A 19,885-nucleotide genomic window follows, 5' to 3' on the forward strand; every position below is an offset into this window, starting at 1 on the left:
TATTTTTGGTTGCATTGAGTTGCAAAACTCAAGCATAGTATTAGTTGTGTTTTGTTTTATTTTGAATATATGATATACCCATGAGACTAACGTGTGCTTTTTTACTCTTGCTCCCAATAGGTTAGGTTTTCTTGCATACATTTTGGCACACTCGGTGGGACTCATGTCCCTATTTTCATTTCAAAAAATGTTTAAAAAACTATAACTCACTATCAAAATCTATGCGTTATCATCTACGTCACACATATTATCATCTACATTCTGTTGTCTCCATAGATTAGCATCTGTGCAGATTACCATCTCTTCACCTATCTTGGCATTAAACCCAAGTTTTAGTATCTACATTGTTTCCTTTGTTGTTTGCATTGTGGGTGGATTTAGAACTTGCTGTAAAACTGAATTGTCATCTACGATTAAGAACTATCATCTGTGATCCTTGTTTTATCATTTGCATTGTGTGTTAAAGACTTTTGTTGTCTACACATTTTAGTGTCTACACAATTTGATTTTTCATCTATGTATAACAGGTTGCCATTGATCTGCTAACTGTATGTACACCCCCTATAATCTATCATCTACATTGTGTGCTAAGTACTTTTGTAATCTTTGAGTTTTAGCATCTGTGAACTTGTTTTGTCATTTGCATTTGAGAAAGTTGCCACTTTCCTATGAAACTGTATGCCCTTGTACTTTGTCATTTGTAAATTTTAGTATATATGCTTTCTATCATCTATGAGTTTTAGTGTTTGCACAATTCTATTGTTTGAGCCTGTCATCTATCATCTCCAATTTTTGGCAGATTAATCAAATTTAAAACACATTATTTGCTAATTGGTTGCTTTATAGGGATTTCTAACAAGTGGGTATTGCAATAAATAGACCTTGGAGGATTTTAAAACTTATAGTGATTTTAATCACTTGGGAACTGTGCAGTGATTCTAATCACTTATAGGACTAGATGGTTAATAAACTTGTATGAAATAACCATTTGTCTTTAGGATGTATGTTGCAAATTAATATCTGAAATCCAAAGACACTCTTGAATGCTTTAAGGTGAAACATTACATTCAATCTTGAGTTCCTTAAAGGAATTTACACACCTTTCATTGAAATGTATATTTAGATAGCAAACACAATCTTGAATGCCATTAAAAAATGAATAGGCTTTTCATTGGAATGCATGTTTAGGATAGTCAAACTCAATCTTGAATGCCTTGAAGAAATTTACATGCTTTCATTAGAATGAATGTTTAGAATAGTTTGAATGCCTAAGGTTAATGAAACTTGTTATGGAACACTTGGATTTGGTGCTTAAAATGAACTCAGTCAATCTTAAATGACTTAAGGGAGTTGTTTTCATTTTCAACAATTTTTTTATGTTCACGATCGATTTTCTTTTGTTGACAAATCCTTGCTTTTTATTATGTTGATGACATTGTCAAGTTGGAAAGAACAATGTATGCTTAAACATGAGTGTCTTCAAGAGTAGATAACAAAATTTAAAGCTTCATTGGGAAAGAACAAGTGCCTTTTAACCTCGAGGCCACTTACATATTCTCTCCTCTTGCACCTTTGAGTGATCTTCAGTGCACAAGAAATAAGTGATCTTATTTTTTTTTTGGAGGCCTGCTTGGGGATTTTATCACCCCCTGGGATGACCTCTACTCTAGTGTTTTGGTAGAGTATAAGAATTGAGAGATGAATCGAAAGACACTTCTCTTGGAAGTAAAATCTTGTCACTCTTGACTAAGCCCCAAAGAACTTTATACCTTTGGAAAGTGAAGGCAAATATTTGGGTTACCGTCTCCCCCCAACTTGTTGGCATTATTCTCTTTCATCTATAGATTTGGGCCTCACATACCTTGCATATATCAAGGATTCCCTTTAGATAATCCTCATACATCCTAGTGGTAGCCTTATTAGGATTTTTGATGTGTTCAATATGCCTAATTGTTTAAACATCCAAAACCAAAACAAAACATCAAACAAGTTCCAAAGACGAGTGAAATTGTGAGCTAAACTTTCAGTGAGTAAAATAGTGGTAAATGGGTCCTCTCCACTCACGCTTGTTTTTAGGAGTGTCTATATTTGGTCTAACATTTGAAAGTGGTTAAGTCTTCTAGTTACAATTTGTTGCAAATTTCTTGTGCTTGAAATTGGGTTTTCTTTTGTTTCTATAATGACTAATAAAGTCAAACCTAAGAAGGTGAAATTATCCAAACAATTTTCATACAAGGAAAGGAAAAACCTAGCACATGGTGATAAACAATTTTGACACACTATCAAAGACATCCAAAAAGAAGAAGCTAAACAAGATTGTTATGATAGAATGGAGTACAATGCCAACTTTGAAATTGGTATATCTTCCCTAAAGTGAACCCAAGATTTTTGTTCCCAGTGAGAGGATTGTGTTAACTGCATAAGTGACCACCACAACTTCATCTTCCATATCAATCCCAAACTAGTACATTTGAGGCCATTTTTTGACCAAAATTGATCAAAATTTTGACCCAATTTTTTACCAAAGTACGACCAAATTCGACCAACCCATTGGTCGAAGTTTTTCTCATTGAAATTTTGACAAACCTACTAGTTGGTCAAAATTTTGACCAATACACTAGTTGAAAATAGTCAAACATGTTGGCCAAAGTTCTTCTAAGCATTGGTTGAAATTTTGACCAATGTTTGGTAGTTCTCAACCAAACATTGGTCAAAATTTTGACCAATACGTTGTAGTTCTCAACCAAACATTGGTCAAAAACTGTCAAACATGTTGGCCAAAATTTTGCCAAGCATTGGTCAAAATTTTTACCAACGCTTGGTGGTTCTCAACCAAACATTGGTCAAAATTTAGACCAATACTTGGTCAAAAACTCCAAGTGTTGGGAAAAGTTTTGACCAATGTTTGGTCAAGAACTCCCAAGAGTTGGTCAAAATTTTAACCAAGGCTTGGTCAAATTTATTTAGGCTCACACTTGTTGAGGTCCACTTTAGCAATGGCCCTTCCTGTGAAATTGTTGTCTAAAACCTTTATAATGAGATAATGTGTTATAAGCTCTTCGTCAGTGGGATGGAACATGAATCCAGGAGGTAGTTGTACATCACCCATATCATGACTGTAACAAAAGTTAAGAGCCTCTATTATTGAATTCTCTTCCCTATCACCCATATTCATGTCCTTTGCTATGGGAAATAAGGAACAGAATTCAATAATAGAGGCTCTTAACTTTAGTTACAGTCATGATATGGGTGATGCACAACTGCCTCCTAGATTCACATTCCATCCCACTAATGAAGAGCTCATAACACATTATCTCATTAGAAAGGTTTTAGACAATAATTTCACACGAAGGGCCATTGCTAAAGTGGACCTCCACAAGTGTGAGCCTCAGGGAGGGTTCAATTCCCTCCTTTATTATTTACTATGTGTATAATCCCACACACCCATTTGATCTCAAATGATGATGTACTGAATGCCGAGTGTCTATGTTGAGTGCTCCAAAACCATCCATTTCATGCCTTCATCTATACACAATGCCTTTCTAGTTTCTTTCTACTCATGTCTTTCTAGTTTCTTTCTACTTGAACACCCATTTCATTTCATATGATCATCTAAAAATTGTGTCACTCTAAGCTCTCAACAGCTTCCTCTTGATTGATCATCTCATAACTCTTGAATCAGAGCTTTGGGATAAGCTATAGGCATCCATCAAAGCATAAAGGATTTTTTCAGATGGTGTAGATGAAGTAGTAGCATTTTTCTTTGGAGACATGCTTGCAAAATGAAAGCATAGATAAGTCATGTGAACTATTTGAAAGGATGCCCGAATGTAATGTGGTCATTAAAAGACATGGTTGCTGGATATGCACAAAATAGATGTATTGAGAGAATATATTTGTTTAAGTTGCAACTACCCTAGTAGACATGCATGCAAAATGTGGAATCCTAGATGAATAGTTCGATTGAATCCTCCTTCTGGAGGAAGGCTACAACAAATGCATAGTTCAATTGAATGGTTTATAGATACCATCAAGATAAATTGCAACTATGGATAAATCATCATATTAGAGAATCACAACTATGGAAAAATCATCATTTAGAACTATTTTCACTAGTAGCTAAGATATCAATTTGCATCATACATGGAAGAAGTTGAAGAGAAATCGATATACATCAATATCATGAGAAGAAGTGATTTGGTTAATGAACTGATTACTAAATCGATATGGAGTGATACAGAATAGAAAATGAGGAATCTGTAATGGGTATTCCAGCTTCCAAGTGTTGATAAGTATGATAGCTACTATGAAGACCAAAAACCAAGTGATAATTGATCAATGATCATATGCATATCCAATGATGGTCCATGATTACTATGTAACAAGATGATACACAAATTAGGAGAATCTGTATCAATAAACATAAATAATCAAGAGGACATCAATCAACATATGATTAAGCAATAATAAGCATACAACACTCATAACCGATACCGATATGGAGGAACAACAATATGTTATGATAATGATTAAGTGAAAAAATGACAAACTTTGAGATTTATTGAACCAATGAACCATATTATTATACTAGATCTTGCACACTGACTAGTGAGATTATTACTATTGGCATCCAATAAGGAGAATATTATAATAAATAACTAAAGGCTAATTAATTATTGAATGAAAGGATGCAAATCTAACAAGGAAAAGGTGCATCTAGAAATGGTCATGAAGGGATACAATCTTCATTATTAAAAAATGTTATACTAACTGATCTTATTGTTAGAAGACTTGTAACGAAAAGGTGCGATTAGCAAAGGAAATGAAGGGACACAAGACATGTCCCACACAATGGCACTCCTCACTCAAGGATGCAGATATAAGAAATCTTTTCCATTGATCATTCAAAAATACAATACAAATTATTCAAAAAACAAAACAGTTTAACACAAATGTCTTATATTCATTTAAAGAGGTTCTTCAAAATCTATTTCTTCTTTCAATCATTTTATCTTTATTATTCCTAGCTAAAAGAAATGAATATTTCTAAGTTTTGAATCTACATGAACAGTGCACAACTTTTATTCAACAAAGGTATGAAGAATACTCATGATAGACAGTCATTGTCAATACACTCTAGAATACTATAAGCTGGCTTGTTCTCATATGCTTTGGTTGTCTCCAAGTAATGAGCACACTCTTCCACACTGCAATTTCTAAACAAAAATCCTAATTAAAGCAAAAAAAATTATCCCATTTAAAAGAAAATAAAATAGTTTTTCATGAATGTTTGACCCTATGTTCTGAGTGTTCCTTGGTGGGGTAGTAAAAAGGATCTGTGGTGTCTTCCTGGGCAAGTCTGCAAGAGGTTGGAACACAGTAAATTAGAAGCAAATCCTAGTAAAAAATGTATAATGTATAGTAAGATTAAAACCTAGAAGGATTTCTACCGAAGAGGCCAAACTAATGCTAAAGATAACAATCTGATTTTGGAAGGTGAAGTAAAAGTGATTACAATAGATGATCTAGTACTCAATTATGAAGTATTTTCCAAGACTTCAAAAATTGTGGCAAAACATTCATGTGAGCCAGTATTTTAAGAAAGAAGCCCCATTTTATACATTTGTGAAGTTTTATATTAAAAGTGTTACTTAGCATTTTTACTTTTACTAGCTTTGAGGATGAGTCTCTTTAAGGAAAACGGCATGTTCTGTGCCTAGGCACAAAATAACATTATACTTGGTTTCTAGCCTATAGCCCTAGTTCCCAAAAATACATCTCTTCTTTTCATAATGCAATAGATAGAACCACCATTATTTGAGTACTCTTTCTTTACAATTAGGAATTTGTAGCTGCAATTTATCTTAGGAAAGCATGTACTTCCCATATTTTGCAAATATGGTGTTGTTTGATATTTTTCCTGTGGGATGTTTCCAAGAGTTGGGGACTTGGGGTAGACATCCCCTCACATACTACCACCTCCGCAACATCCACTATAAATTTTAGCAACTGGCCTACTATTTAGCACATTCCATTGCATTCTAATTACAACCATATATTCATAGTTTTCCTTTCATGTGGTACATATAGAGATGTTATATTACAGAATTTGACTTGAAAATTTCAATTCACATCAATTTGTATATCAGCTCCACCTGCCGACCACTACTCCACCATCCCCAAGTTCAGGCCCTTGGTCCCCCCATCCCCCATCAGGAAACTCCATGGAACAATGGTTTTCTTAACAATTTGTAAGAAAGTAGTCACATTTATTCTCATTTAGTTTCTAGAAATATAAATTTAGAAACAACAAAAATTATAAAATAAATTTTGCATCATATCATTAGATATATCAAGGAACAACAAATAACATGAACACTTTATTTTGCACAAGGAGACACAAATCCAATTCTAGTTTTGCAGCATAATACATCAAGAAAAGGCATGTCATGTAAAATTCATGCAAAAACACAAATCTTACATAACATAGAGAGAGGTATAGTCCCTATCCCAGTTGACAGTCTTCTCTCCATGCATACAAATGACTAATCATAATCAAGAACATGAACAAGGAGACCCATTGAGAAAAAAAATAGGATTCTGGTAAGGACATCAATATGATAGGAAAATAAAGATACATCTTCTTGTAATAGAATACACTTACTTTTTAGACTAAAATGAAAAGGGTCCTTAGCTTGTCTGACCCTCTTGAACATAATGAAAAATGCTGTGGGTATATCAAGATTACTTGGTGTAGTAATAAAAAAGGGATATAAAAGGTTGTAATCTAGATTTGATAGGTCCTTTTAGGAGCTTCTTTTATGCTTGATCATATGTTGATAACAATTACTAAGAGTGTCACCATGCACAGTATAAATAGTGTCACCATGCACAGTATAAATAACAGCTTACAAAAAAAATTATGGAGATTTGTGGGGATGAAAAATGCATCTTGAAGAAGATATTGAATATTTCAAACTGAATTATCAATCTTATAAAGGAATTTGAAAAAACAGTAATTTTAGTTTGAACATTATTAATTTATTTGTGCAATGAAATCCTTTTGTTGGTGTCTAAGAAAATTTTCTTGAGTATGTAGAATCTTTGAGGAATAAATGGTGAGATTCGAATAGAAATTACAATAGAATCCAATTATAGCTTACTCTAAGGTTTCCTGGCCTTTGCTAAACATATGTAAAGATGTCAGAAGAACTATATTTCTCAAAGAGAAAAAATAGATCCAAACTTCATCTGGATCAAATGTGGTGCTAAAAGGACATAAGGATTTTTTAGCTTGCCAACACCTGCATTTATCTAGGATCATATAAGGCCAACTGATATTGCAGGGAATTCAACTAATAAAATTGATGAAATGAGAACAATTATAAAGATGAGAAACCTAGATTTATTTGCAATAGAATTATTTCCATGAACCTAAACAAATCTGGTGCCTCTAATCTTGAAAGAGGCATTTCATTAGGAAGAAACTTGGTCTATTGTGAAATCCCTCAAGTATGGTAAATCCCCACATATTTATGGTCTTCCTGTAGAGTTTTCAAAAGCCAAACATAACTGGATATATGCTAAACTCTTGGGTTTCTATATGGAAGCCATTCAAGTACATTCCCTCTGTAAAGAATTCAATAGAGAAGTTATCAAATTCTTCCCCAAAGATAGAGATGAATCTTTGATCAACCATTGGAAACCTATAACTTTGCTGAATAAGTTTTATTATATTTAAGCTAAGGAATTAGCAATAAGACTAACACATTATTCCTAAGATAATCTGCCCTGAATAGATAATTTTTGTCAAAGACAGATCTGTGTGTGTGTGTGTGTGTGTGTGTATACACACACACACACACACACACACACACACATATATATATGTATATATATATATATATGTATATGTATATATATATATATGTATACATATGTATACATATATATGTATGTATATATATGTATATATATATGTATATATATATATATGTATACATATATATATATACATATATATATACATATATATACATACATATATATGTATACATATGTATACATATATATTATATGTATATATATATGTATGTATACATATATATATATATGTATATATACATACATACATATATATATGTATATGTATATATATATGTATATGTATATACATGTACATGTACATATATATATATATATATATATATATATATATATATATATATATATATATATAGATATATATATATATATTATTAGAATGATATTGTAGTATTTACCTAATGTATATGGTCACTTAATGTATCTAATTAGTTAGATAGTTTAGTATATTTTTATTCTCAATTACTAATTGTTTCTTTCAGAAACATTATGTTTGTATTTGCTTATTTAAGGAGCCTTCATCCTTTGCAAATATATAAAGGGAAAAAAATGATCAAATATCAAAAATTGTAGGTAGCCACACATAAATCCCATTTCACATTTGCATTCTATGTTATGGGAAGCAGTAGTTGTGGATCATTTTAGACCTACGACATGCAAAGTGTCCATTTTATGTTAGTTTGAGCTTCACTTGGTTTCAAGAATACTATAATATTCTCTACTTAACAAGGCCAACCACATGAAGGTGGAAGCTCATTTGGCTTCACCCCCTCCCCCTAATGCCAATCTAAAGTACCCATTATCATATAATTACATACTTCATTCATTCATTCATCCATTTATGAACTGTAACATTCAATCAATACAATCACATAACATTCATTAATATGATATTAAATTCATTAATACAACATGCTAATCAAGACTTCATTAACACATAACAATATTCATTAAAATAAAATAAAAATCGGTATTAATACGCATCATTCATACATAATTACTTAAAACAAAGTTCTTTCATTATCCAACAAGGTTTATCAAAGAAGATTTTTAAAACATCATTTCTTTTTTTTGTTTTTCTGAGCTGTCTTATGAAAAATGCTCATAGGAGCATCCATATCTGCATCACTGTCCTCCTCTTTTGAAATGTGTAATGTCAAATTATGATGGCTCCTTCTCTTTGGAGGAGCAAAAGGCTGCTACACTAAAGGGGGATCTATTGCAAGAATAAGTGAATGGGATAAATTGGCATACTCTTTTTCTTTTTCTAACTATTACAAGTGTGTAGTTAAGTATGAATACAACATAACATGCACTTTTCTTACCTGAAAATGCCACATCATGTACATTAACTTTTGATCCACCACCGTGTCAACATGTTGAATACTTGGAACATGGTCAACTCCTTTAAGATGATGTTCAACATGCTTTGAAATATTCAAAAAAAGGATACATGTCAAATTGCAATTGAAGATGTTAAATTGTATTCATAATTGCATAATTAATTTCCAATAGAAAATTAATACCTCCACCACTATAATGCACATGATGGCCTTTGTAACAAGTAGGTTCTGTGGTAGGATATGAAGGCTGCAGTAAAATATTATGCACATTTTTATGTAGTCAATTTACGTTTAAAACTAATACCAAAAAAGAATCTTCTCAACTATTCAATTTCATTTACTTTTCATCTGACCAATTTACCTATGAGATATCATTTGGTGCACTGGATTCTTGGGCAAGACTTATATATTCTTCATGTAGGTGTGCAACCACAACTTTATAGCCTTCCTTCAAGGAAATTTTTCTATCTTCATCTGTGACCTCCACATTGAATTTTGTGCCCTATAGTTTTTGCTTGATAGCGTCAATTTTCCATGTATGGTTTCATTAAAAAAAATTGTTTGCAACATTATATTAAAAAAAAAAAAAGTAATTTCATTGCTCCACTTACAAGTTGAAACTGGAGATTCATATAGCCACCAAAGGCAAGTTTGTGTTGGCCAAACTTTTCTACTCACACTTTTGTAGACACGGATGTGTGCTGCAATCTATGAACAATTTCAAACATCTTAGATTATATATTTACAAATATCAATAATTAGTGCATGATTACAATGTACTCAATACTATAATGACATACCTCTTTTCGACCTGTGCTGCTTCATTATCTCTATCTTCACATAGTCTTTTCTCCTTTGCATCTTCTATTATTTCATTCCACTCCATCGATGGAATCATTGGAGGACAATAGTACTTTGGGTTATCCTTAAGAGCCCTTCTATATTGATCCCTCATAGTCTTTATATGCTTTGCTGCTCTTTTTAGAAGTAGGCCAGTGTCAAAAATATTTTTCCCAAATTTCTCCTCAAAATATGCAATTAGCTGATTTTATAATTTCACCGCTTGTACATTCCACCTTTTTAAAAACAAATAGATTGTTAGATCAATAACTTTAATATATTACAATGAATGGAAGAAAAGAAAAATTATGTATCAATGATATGAAACTATGTACCTTTTATGTATGGTGGGTCCAAATAGTCTCAATGTCATATGAAAAAGATGTTCAAAGAAATCATTATTACCTACAAAAACATAAATGATTTATCAGTCCAAAATGAGTAATGTAAAAGTAAACTAAATTTACACTTTAAATAATAACAATTTTAAAGCACCTGGAAGCTTTCATTCTTTTAATAGAAACATAGTTTTCTTATTTAGCAACAATGTCCCTTCATATGAACTAGTACTAATCACATGAACTACTCCAAGAAATGGATCAGCTTCAGTAGTACTGCTCTCTGTTGGTCTATCAACTGAAACATCATGACAATTAAATGACAATTCTAGTTCTACTCTTTGTTGGGCTACCTCCCTTCTTATCTCCATGTCTCTCTATGTGTGCGTATATATATATATATATATATATATATATATATGTATATGTATGTATGTATGCATGTGTGGTGTGTGTATGCATGTGTTTGTGTGTATGCAGGCTTCTGTAGACATCATTTAAGCACTTATATGCTACTTTGTTGGTCATCAACTTGTAGAAATACATTACAAATAGTAAAATACAAAATATAGCAAAACAAGGTTTTACCAGTTCTAGTGGGCATAGACGAGGATGTTTGTATGGTCCTTGTTGCTAACAATGCACCAGGCAATACTTGACTGCCAACAAAAGGAGGAGTCTACACTTCATCATTAGTTGAAGAATAGAATATTGTTAGCAAAGAAATTTGCAATGGATAGAGATCAAATGGGATACTAGCGAGAAACGTCCACAAAAAAAAAGGTAAGTGTTATAATGTTGATCAAAACAAACAAAGTGTTACTTACACGAAGGTTGTGCGTAACAATCCTCACCATGTTCACCATGTGATGTCGCAATTGGCACATATCTCTATACAAGAACACACAAAATTAGAGATCATGATCCATAAGATACAATAAAATATTAATATCTATTGAACTTCTATTACTGCTTTAGTCAAATTACTACTTACCTTCAAAGATTGGATTCTACAGTCCAATTCTATTCTCAGTACCTCTTTCTCCTCACTTCTGTCACCCTTGATGATAATGTTAAAAAGTTCATCAGTTTATCATTGCTTAATTTTCTCGATGATGAATATAGGGTCAGTACTAAGGGCAATGTCATGTAGATATGACGCCCGTATTTTAGATTGCATTTCATCAGTGATCATTCTAGCTTTTTCCTATCATTTGTGACATTAAATATCGGTATAATTTCATCAAAATAACTCCAAAGAGATAAAGAAAAGAACATAATAATGTGAAATTTGTTTCTATATTAACATTAAAATTTACAATAATTAATGTTTACCTCTATTGAAGGTGTCTAAGATGGTGCATCCATATCACCCTGTGAAAAAAATTAGTAAGTCTTAGTAAGAACATGCGAGCTCAAAAGATGGGTAAATCTAAAAAACTCATGAGCCTAAGATCATTACAATTTCAGCCATGAAATAATTGCAATTGAAATTTTTAGAAAAATAGGCCTAAGTGGGTTGGCCTAAGGGTCAAAAGAAGAAATCAGATTTCACTTAATTACAAATCAATTAGCTTATGCAAGTTTGGCCTCATGGTGGTTGTACAATTTTAAAAATATTAATCCTTAGACCATTTGGACCTAACATCAAGGGACATGAATTTAGGACTCAAACATCTATAAAGGTTGGATGTTGAAATTCTTTGGAACATCTAAAACAATTCCATAAGCATATAAGAAGAGTAGATTGGCGAGTTTCACCTTGGAGGATGATTTTGGAAAAGAAATTAGAGATCAAGATATCTAAAATAAAATGGATTTAGTGTTAAAATTAGAGTTGATAAAGGAATATTATATTTAGAGGGTTCAAATGCTTATAGATTTGAGTTTAGAAATGCAGCATTTTGTTACAAGCAACAAGGTAAATGTTGATAAATATTGTGTGGGAATCATAGGTCTGGAGGTGTTACTAGGTGTTGGGACAGTCATAGGTCTAGAGGTTCCATCTGAAGGAGGATTATATTTTATGATAAGGGAGGTCATGTTAGGGTTATATGAAGGTGTTGGATCCATTGGAAGGATCAGGAAACATTTGGAAAGGTAAGTTTGGTAAAACCCTTGTTTTAGGCACCTAGGAAGGAGGGTTTGTTTGTTGGGTGTGTAAAATTTGATGGAATATCCTATGAATTTGAAAATCCTTTGTTTTGGATGACAAGATAACTTTTTTGGAGGTTAGATGATTTGTGAGATGAGATATGTTAGTGGTTTCTTTGTAACAGAAGGGCTAAAAGACGGTTAATTGTGAGGCAGTAGTGTTGGTTTGGGCATTTGGTCCAAGGGAGTAGCATGAGAATTTGAAGTATGTTGTGTAGAATCCAAAATGGTATATGGATATGGTCTTAGTTTTCTACGAGTTTTGGTAAAAGTGAGAGAAAAGTGTGAAAAACCGATTAGGCATGGCTAATTGGGAAATAGGCCTAGTGAAGGGCTTGTAGTGGGTTTTTGGTATTAGCTAATAAGATGAGCATTTGGTAACCTTGGAAATAGGTTAGTTGAAGTTGTTTGAGATGTGTGAAGGTGATAAAAATACCTAGTTGAAGTGAAGTCAAGATTGGAGCCTATTAAGGTATTGTGGGCATTTGATGGTTGGTGAATCCATTTGAGGGACATGGGATGATTTCTAAGATGTAGAGACTATGGTGGCACAAGAGAATGGTATGTGAACTCTGATAAGGTTTGGAGTTGATTAGATCAAGGAGAGTGATCCTATGAAGAAGCTTGATTGTGTTATGAGAACACTAGGAAAGTCCCTCTTATTGTGAATAACTGAAAGTTCACCTAGGTCTCTGCATCAATGTCAAGAGCTAAAGGTGGAATGATTTCAAGGCAAAAAAGCAAGCTCCAATAATTCATCTTTAGAATTGTAGCTAGAGTCCTAAGTATTCCAATCCAAATGATTGTGTATCAATAAGATTTAACACAAAATAATCCTATGAACATTAAGTTAAGCTAAAACATATAAGAAAATGAATGAGAGAAATTTTGTTACCTGTTACCTGAAGATAAAACTAATTGAGGAGGCAAGGTGATGTAGGGGCATCATATGCTCATCATAGGTACCTTGAGGTTCTAGGTCATCACAGAGGATATGGAGAATCTCATGGTATCAATTGGTCCATTTTGCAACCAATCATGGCCTTTGAAAGCATAAAGAGTCATAATATTGTATAATGTCTTCAAAGACTTTCATATTGAAAAGTTGTAATTGGGAATGGAATAGGATCTAGAGGTTTTCTAAGGTAGATGAGTCATGTGATAGGGTCTAGTATGATGTCATAATAATCTCAAGTCCTTAAAAAAGTTAAAACATTCAATAAGTCCCTTAAAAACATAGTTGATTGCTTTAGAAAATTCAAATCTTGAATGTAATGGCTAGATGGGCAATTTGGAGGGAAACTCCATAGTTTAAATTTTATGAAGGAATAGGAAGTGAAAGGAGTTGGATTTGGTTAAAGGGGTTGTTAACTATCTCCTAAAACTGTAAATATATGATTGTACGGACTGTCTCAGAAAAAATTGAATAAAAGTGCTTGGTTTTAACAATAGGTTGAAGGATTTTTTATTTTCTTGCACATATGTTGAATCAAAATGCAGTGTGTTATATTCTCAGACATTTCTTGATGTCTGAAACCAAGATTTGAATCCAAATTTGTAAGTCATTTGTTCAAATTCATAGATTTCTAGCTGTAGCATGCAGTTTGTTAACAATTTTGAAGTTTTTTTCAAACAATCAAGGTCATTCCATGAAATTCTATCTAATTCTTCATGGAATGGTAGGTTTCTAGCTTCTGTGAATGCTTCTAACTCTGTAATGAACCACTAACTTAAGTATCTGGTGGTTGCCATACACAAAAAGGGTGAAAATGAGGGTTATTTGGAGGGGACTGCCATATGGAGAGAGATTTTCCTTTAGGAGGGCATGGTTTGAGAGTTTATTCATGTCTATGGTGATAAAACATAGATGTCTATAGTTTGAATTAGTCTAAGAAACCTTGGCATGTGGGAGATTGGTGATACCCTAGAAACAAGGGAATAGATGAATTGGGGCTTTTACGGTTAGGAAACCCATAGAGTTGAATTGAGTGTGGATTTTTCTATTTAAATACATTTTAGAAACATATGCAAGTTTTGAATTCCATACATTGAGTACTTCTATAAGTTGCTTTGTAAATGCACTATTGCTTCATTGTTGAAATAGGGTCATTGTGAAGAATCTTTGATACTTGCCAAGGGAAGCCCATACAAGCTTTACATATGTTTTGAATGAAGATAAAGGGTGTTTGAAACTATTTCATTTGTGAAAACCAAAATATATCCACCATTTTGTCTTGATATTGTTACAGAAGTTACAATTTTGCATTTACAACATTTAGGTGAGTTATGCATTTTGGCTTGCAGGGTATGGAAGCTGAAAGGTGTTGATGGGAACATGCTAGATAGACTATAAAAATTCTATTGAGACCCTAAAACATCCTAGATTTGACTAGTTGTGGAACTTGCCTATCAAAACCTAGAAGGGTCAGTAGGAACACTCCTACAATCTTGCTCATTTTGGGTTTTTACTTGGGTCCATCACCCTATCCTCTGCATCATAAGGGTGCATGAGTTGTCAAAACTTCATATGCTTCTCAATCAATTTCTATGGATAATAGGAAAAGTCTTCACATACCTTCATACATTTTAATATTGAAACAGAATCAATATTTTGTTGATAGGGAATGTTTAGTAAAATGAAGCAGAGAAAAAGAAACACATTTGTAGTAGAAAAATAAGGTTAAATGTAGTAGTGACCATTGCAAAAATGCCAACAAGATCACCATGAACCATCTGAGAATCAAAAAGATCAAACATAGAGGCAGCCCAATGTGCCATCATGCTCTTACAATCTTATCCCAATTTTCTTCCTGTATCTAGATAACCACATTTTCTCACTGTGATGTTGACATTCTGATCTGATACAAGCCACAAGAAATTGGAATTTTTTTAGTGTTTTCATTTGGAAATATTGTTAAGGTAAATATATTTTAAAGGTCATGATGAAGGTAGAATGATGATAATTCCATTAGTTTCCTAATTTCCTTTCTTATTCATGTGCACTATGTTGCAATGTTATTATATTATCTAATCTACTATCCCCCAATTCTTTATTGTATTCATCTCCAGCTAGTCAAATATCTTGGGCTATTATATCCATTACATATTTCCCTCTTTAAATTTTAATAAACCTTCATCCTATATAAATACAATTATAGTTTCTAGGGTTTTGTCATAAAACATCCAACTACTCTGTGGTGATTTGCTAGTTTACAAAAATTGGTTTTTGCCAATATGGCAAAACAATCCCAAAATCAATTTGGTTGGGTTCACTGTACAATATAATATATAATTTGATATTCCTATATATATTTATATATAAAAATTTATATGTAAATACAACAATGAATAAACTAATAGGAAGATATATATTTCACTTCCCTCCTATATATCTTTATAGGATTACAAGAATATTATATTAATTAATCAGTTTACTAATTTATATATAAATTTTTTATACAACATGATTTTGGGTTGCACATATTACACACATGTCATTGGTTGTCCAATGGGTAGTGTAGATTATCCAAAACATCTGATGCTATTGTTGTCAACTCCATGACAAATTCCTCTACTTCAGGTCTGTCCTACCAAACTCTAGCCCACTTGAAGCATTCAAACATGGTTGTTAAGCCTTGGAGAACATTCCATAAAATTTTAAACAATGGGCACCTAGAATTTTTTTATTAACAACATTTTGAGCTCCTAGACCTACAACATTTTCTCCTTCACACTCTCCATGCTTTCTTTTCTGTAGATGCAAACAAATTTGTACTAGTCTTGCAACAAAAACACCAAATAAATCTCAAATTCTTCAAATGTATGAGGATCACATGGATGCAATGAGTGCTAGGTGGACTATTTGTAATCACAAGAGATGAGCTCTTGTAAACCACTACTCTTGCAATTATTTCAAGATCGGTACTAATTAAACATCACATAATTTTACATGACAAAAAATACCACCTAGTTGTTAATGAAGGAATTGAGTAGATCTATGATCAATGGTTCATACGACACATCACTTGTTGAAGGTTTTGTAAATGGCATGGCTTGCTAAGAAGACTTAATCTTGGGCAAAACATTATGGTCAAGGAATGTTGGATCATCACGAAATTGAGTAGACAGACCTTCTAGGAAGTTGCAATACTTCAACCTTGTAAGTGTCACCTTGATGAAATGGTTACTAAAAAAAACAATTTAAGTTGATGAGGAATGGTTGTTATGAATTCATCTTGTAAGCATCACCTCAATGCATTGAGTATTAAACAAACAATTCAAGCTGATGAGTATGGGTTTTTATGAACATGTATGTCAATTATAATTCAATTTAATAAACTGGAACATGTATGTCATAGTCAATTTGTAGCAAGTTTGATTAACTGGCCAGAATAGATTGTATGCTTTAGAGGTAATGAAATTCCCCTCCAAATTTACTCACAAGTTAGGCTTGGAAGAGATGTTTTTTTGCGGAAGCCATTACCCACACTTGTGCAGTTGAGTCTAGGTAATAATGCCTGGTAAAGGCATCTAGAATTGGAAAGATTAGAAGCACCAAGGTTGGCATTGATTGTAGATGAAAAAAACCTAGAAATGGCATCCACTCTCATAGCTACAAACACAACTTGCACACTCCAAATGTAGACTGGTCCATAGAAGATACTGCTACCAAAAAGTCAATAATTGGCATCAAACTAGAAACAATTTTTTGGGCACCAAACTAACATGCATTTTTTACTCCAATAATGGAGCAATTACGATTCCAAGTGATGGTGATTCTCAACGTCTAAATGTAGATTGAAGGACACCCACATTAGATGGTATTGGGCAGCAAACAAGCCTTAAATTTTCTATCAAAAATGCCTCCTTAGCCAAAATAAGAAATAGAAAGAGGAGACTCCCAACAAGCAACCTTCTTCCTAGTTAAAATGGGTATTAAAAAAACATGTTCTAGTTACCTCAGCATGATTGAATTTCTAGTTGGTTCAAAGAGCACAGATCTATCTTCACTCTTTAGAAGAGCTAGCTTTGGATCAATACCATCAAATTTCAAAGTAAAATCTCCCACCCTCTCCTTAAAAATTTACTTCCTACCTTCCTCTCTATCATAACAATGAATTAGGGCATGTGAAATGAAAAACTTGCCTTCATCTCTGCCATAACAATGAATTAGGGTGTGTGAAATGAAAAACCTCCCTTCCTCTCTACCATAACAATGAATTAATTTTTTCCATTTTAATATAATGATCCCATGTTGGTCAACATTTTGACCAACACAGGCATGGGTTCTTAAAAACAGACATTTTTCCTTGCCTATTGCGACCAATTTGACCAAATTTGACCCTATTTTAATAAATGGTCAAAAAATTTGGTCTAAAAATGCGGTCAAATGTACTAGTGCCATTTCCCAAATTGCTAGTCTTCCATTTATAAAATTTCCTCTAAGAGAGCTTGATCATTTGAACCTAAAATCTTTGGCATAAGAATGTCTTCCAAGATCACAACACTGGACCTTTATCCATAAGCAAACATCTATCATAGTTACACTCACTCATTTGGGATCACAAGTCAATACCCAAATAGTGGGTATCCTATAATTATACTTCATTTGCTAAATCAAGGTATTTTGTTGGCCCATATTATCACATAAGGTTCAGTGACTCTCTCACACATTCTTCTCTTTCTTCCATAGTCTTCCACCCATTGGTTTGGTCACTATTGTATGGTACATACACAATCTTGCAAATTCACATTTAATCACATGTCTCATTAGTTGGAATCATTAAGGCAAAAAGAAATGAGGAATACTTTTCCTCCATGAACAACCTCATTGGGGAGTACATTTCCCTCTAGTTCAAACTTTGGCATCCCTAGTTTAACATCCAATAAGAACCAGAAGATCTCTTCAAAAACACAACTTTGGGAACCAATTGATATGATGATAAATAGGTATACCAAGAGGAAGACCCTATTGACCACAACAATATCCCTAGTGGTGTCTGAACATTCCTTGTAGATCCATACAATTTGGAATTGATGGAAAAATATATTAGGGCAAACAAGACTGAGATCTTCCTAAACTTGGTTAAAGATGGTGTTAATGTCCCTATGAGTTTTGATGAGAGCACCTCATTTAGAAAAATTACGAAGTGTGGCACTCCCGTATTGCCAAACAGAACCCAAACATCTGACAAAGGAAAAGAACCCACAGTGACAACTATTGCTATACCTACATCAAATGTCTCCACACAACTAGCATTCCAATTAAGTGCAGAACATATCTAACAAATCATTAGTGCTATGCACAACACTACTAATGCTAGTCTTTTGTAGTCAACCATGACAGGTCCAACTATAGGATGCTTAAACATTGGGCAAGTGCCTACTCAACAGATGACAATTCCAACACAATTGCTATATTCTTATTATTTGCAAATACCAACTAGTATGGTGAAAACATCTATGTCAATTCAAACTACTACATATCAATACATTGGCCAAAGTAGCGTACCACCACCTCCACTACCCCATAATGCATTTGGGAATCTGTACAACTTTGGAGGTTTATTTACCAATTCCCAATAGTCACAAATGCAACCAAACCAAGATCTAGCCCAACAGTTGCATATACTTCAAAACTTGGTCCATACCATGAGCAATGAAGGGGTGAAGGATTTTAATTTTGAGGAAATTTGCCCCTTTCCATTTAACAGATCCATTAACATGATACCATTTCCACCAAGCTTTGAGATTCCTAAATTTGACAAATACACAGGAGAAACATGTCCTATCACACACCTCAAGGAATTCTCCATTTTGTGTAAAGAAGTAGCCTATAGTGAGGATTATCTTAAGAGGCTTTTCACAAGAAGTCTTGGAGGCCCCACACTAGAATGGCTAATGAACCTACCCAAGGGTTCCATTACTTGCTTCAGTGATTTAACGAGGAATTTTGTAGCACAATACTCTTATAACATTGAACATCATGCCTCCTTAAGTGATTTGTGCAACACAAAACAACAAAATAGTGAAACATTTGCCAACTTTCTACAATGGTGGAGGCACCTCTAATCGAATGCCATACACAATTGAATATTCCCACCTTGTGGATATATTTATCAAAAATTTGATACCATAGATGTCTTTCCACATGAAGATGGCTAGTCCTGAGAACTTTTCCACCTTAGTCAAGACAGGCAAGAACATTGAAAATGGACTTTTAGACAAAGGTTCCATTAAACATTATAGCTCATCATCCTCAAACAATGACATGAACAACAATAGAAAACCCAAATTCTGGTCCAAAAACAAAGCTGTCACACACAA

This window comes from Cupressus sempervirens, chromosome 6 (assembly GCF_028749045.1).
Source record: "Cupressus sempervirens isolate cs-2001-9-10 chromosome 6, ASM2874904v1, whole genome shotgun sequence".
NCBI classification, from domain to species: Eukaryota; Viridiplantae; Streptophyta; class Pinopsida; order Cupressales; family Cupressaceae; genus Cupressus; species Cupressus sempervirens.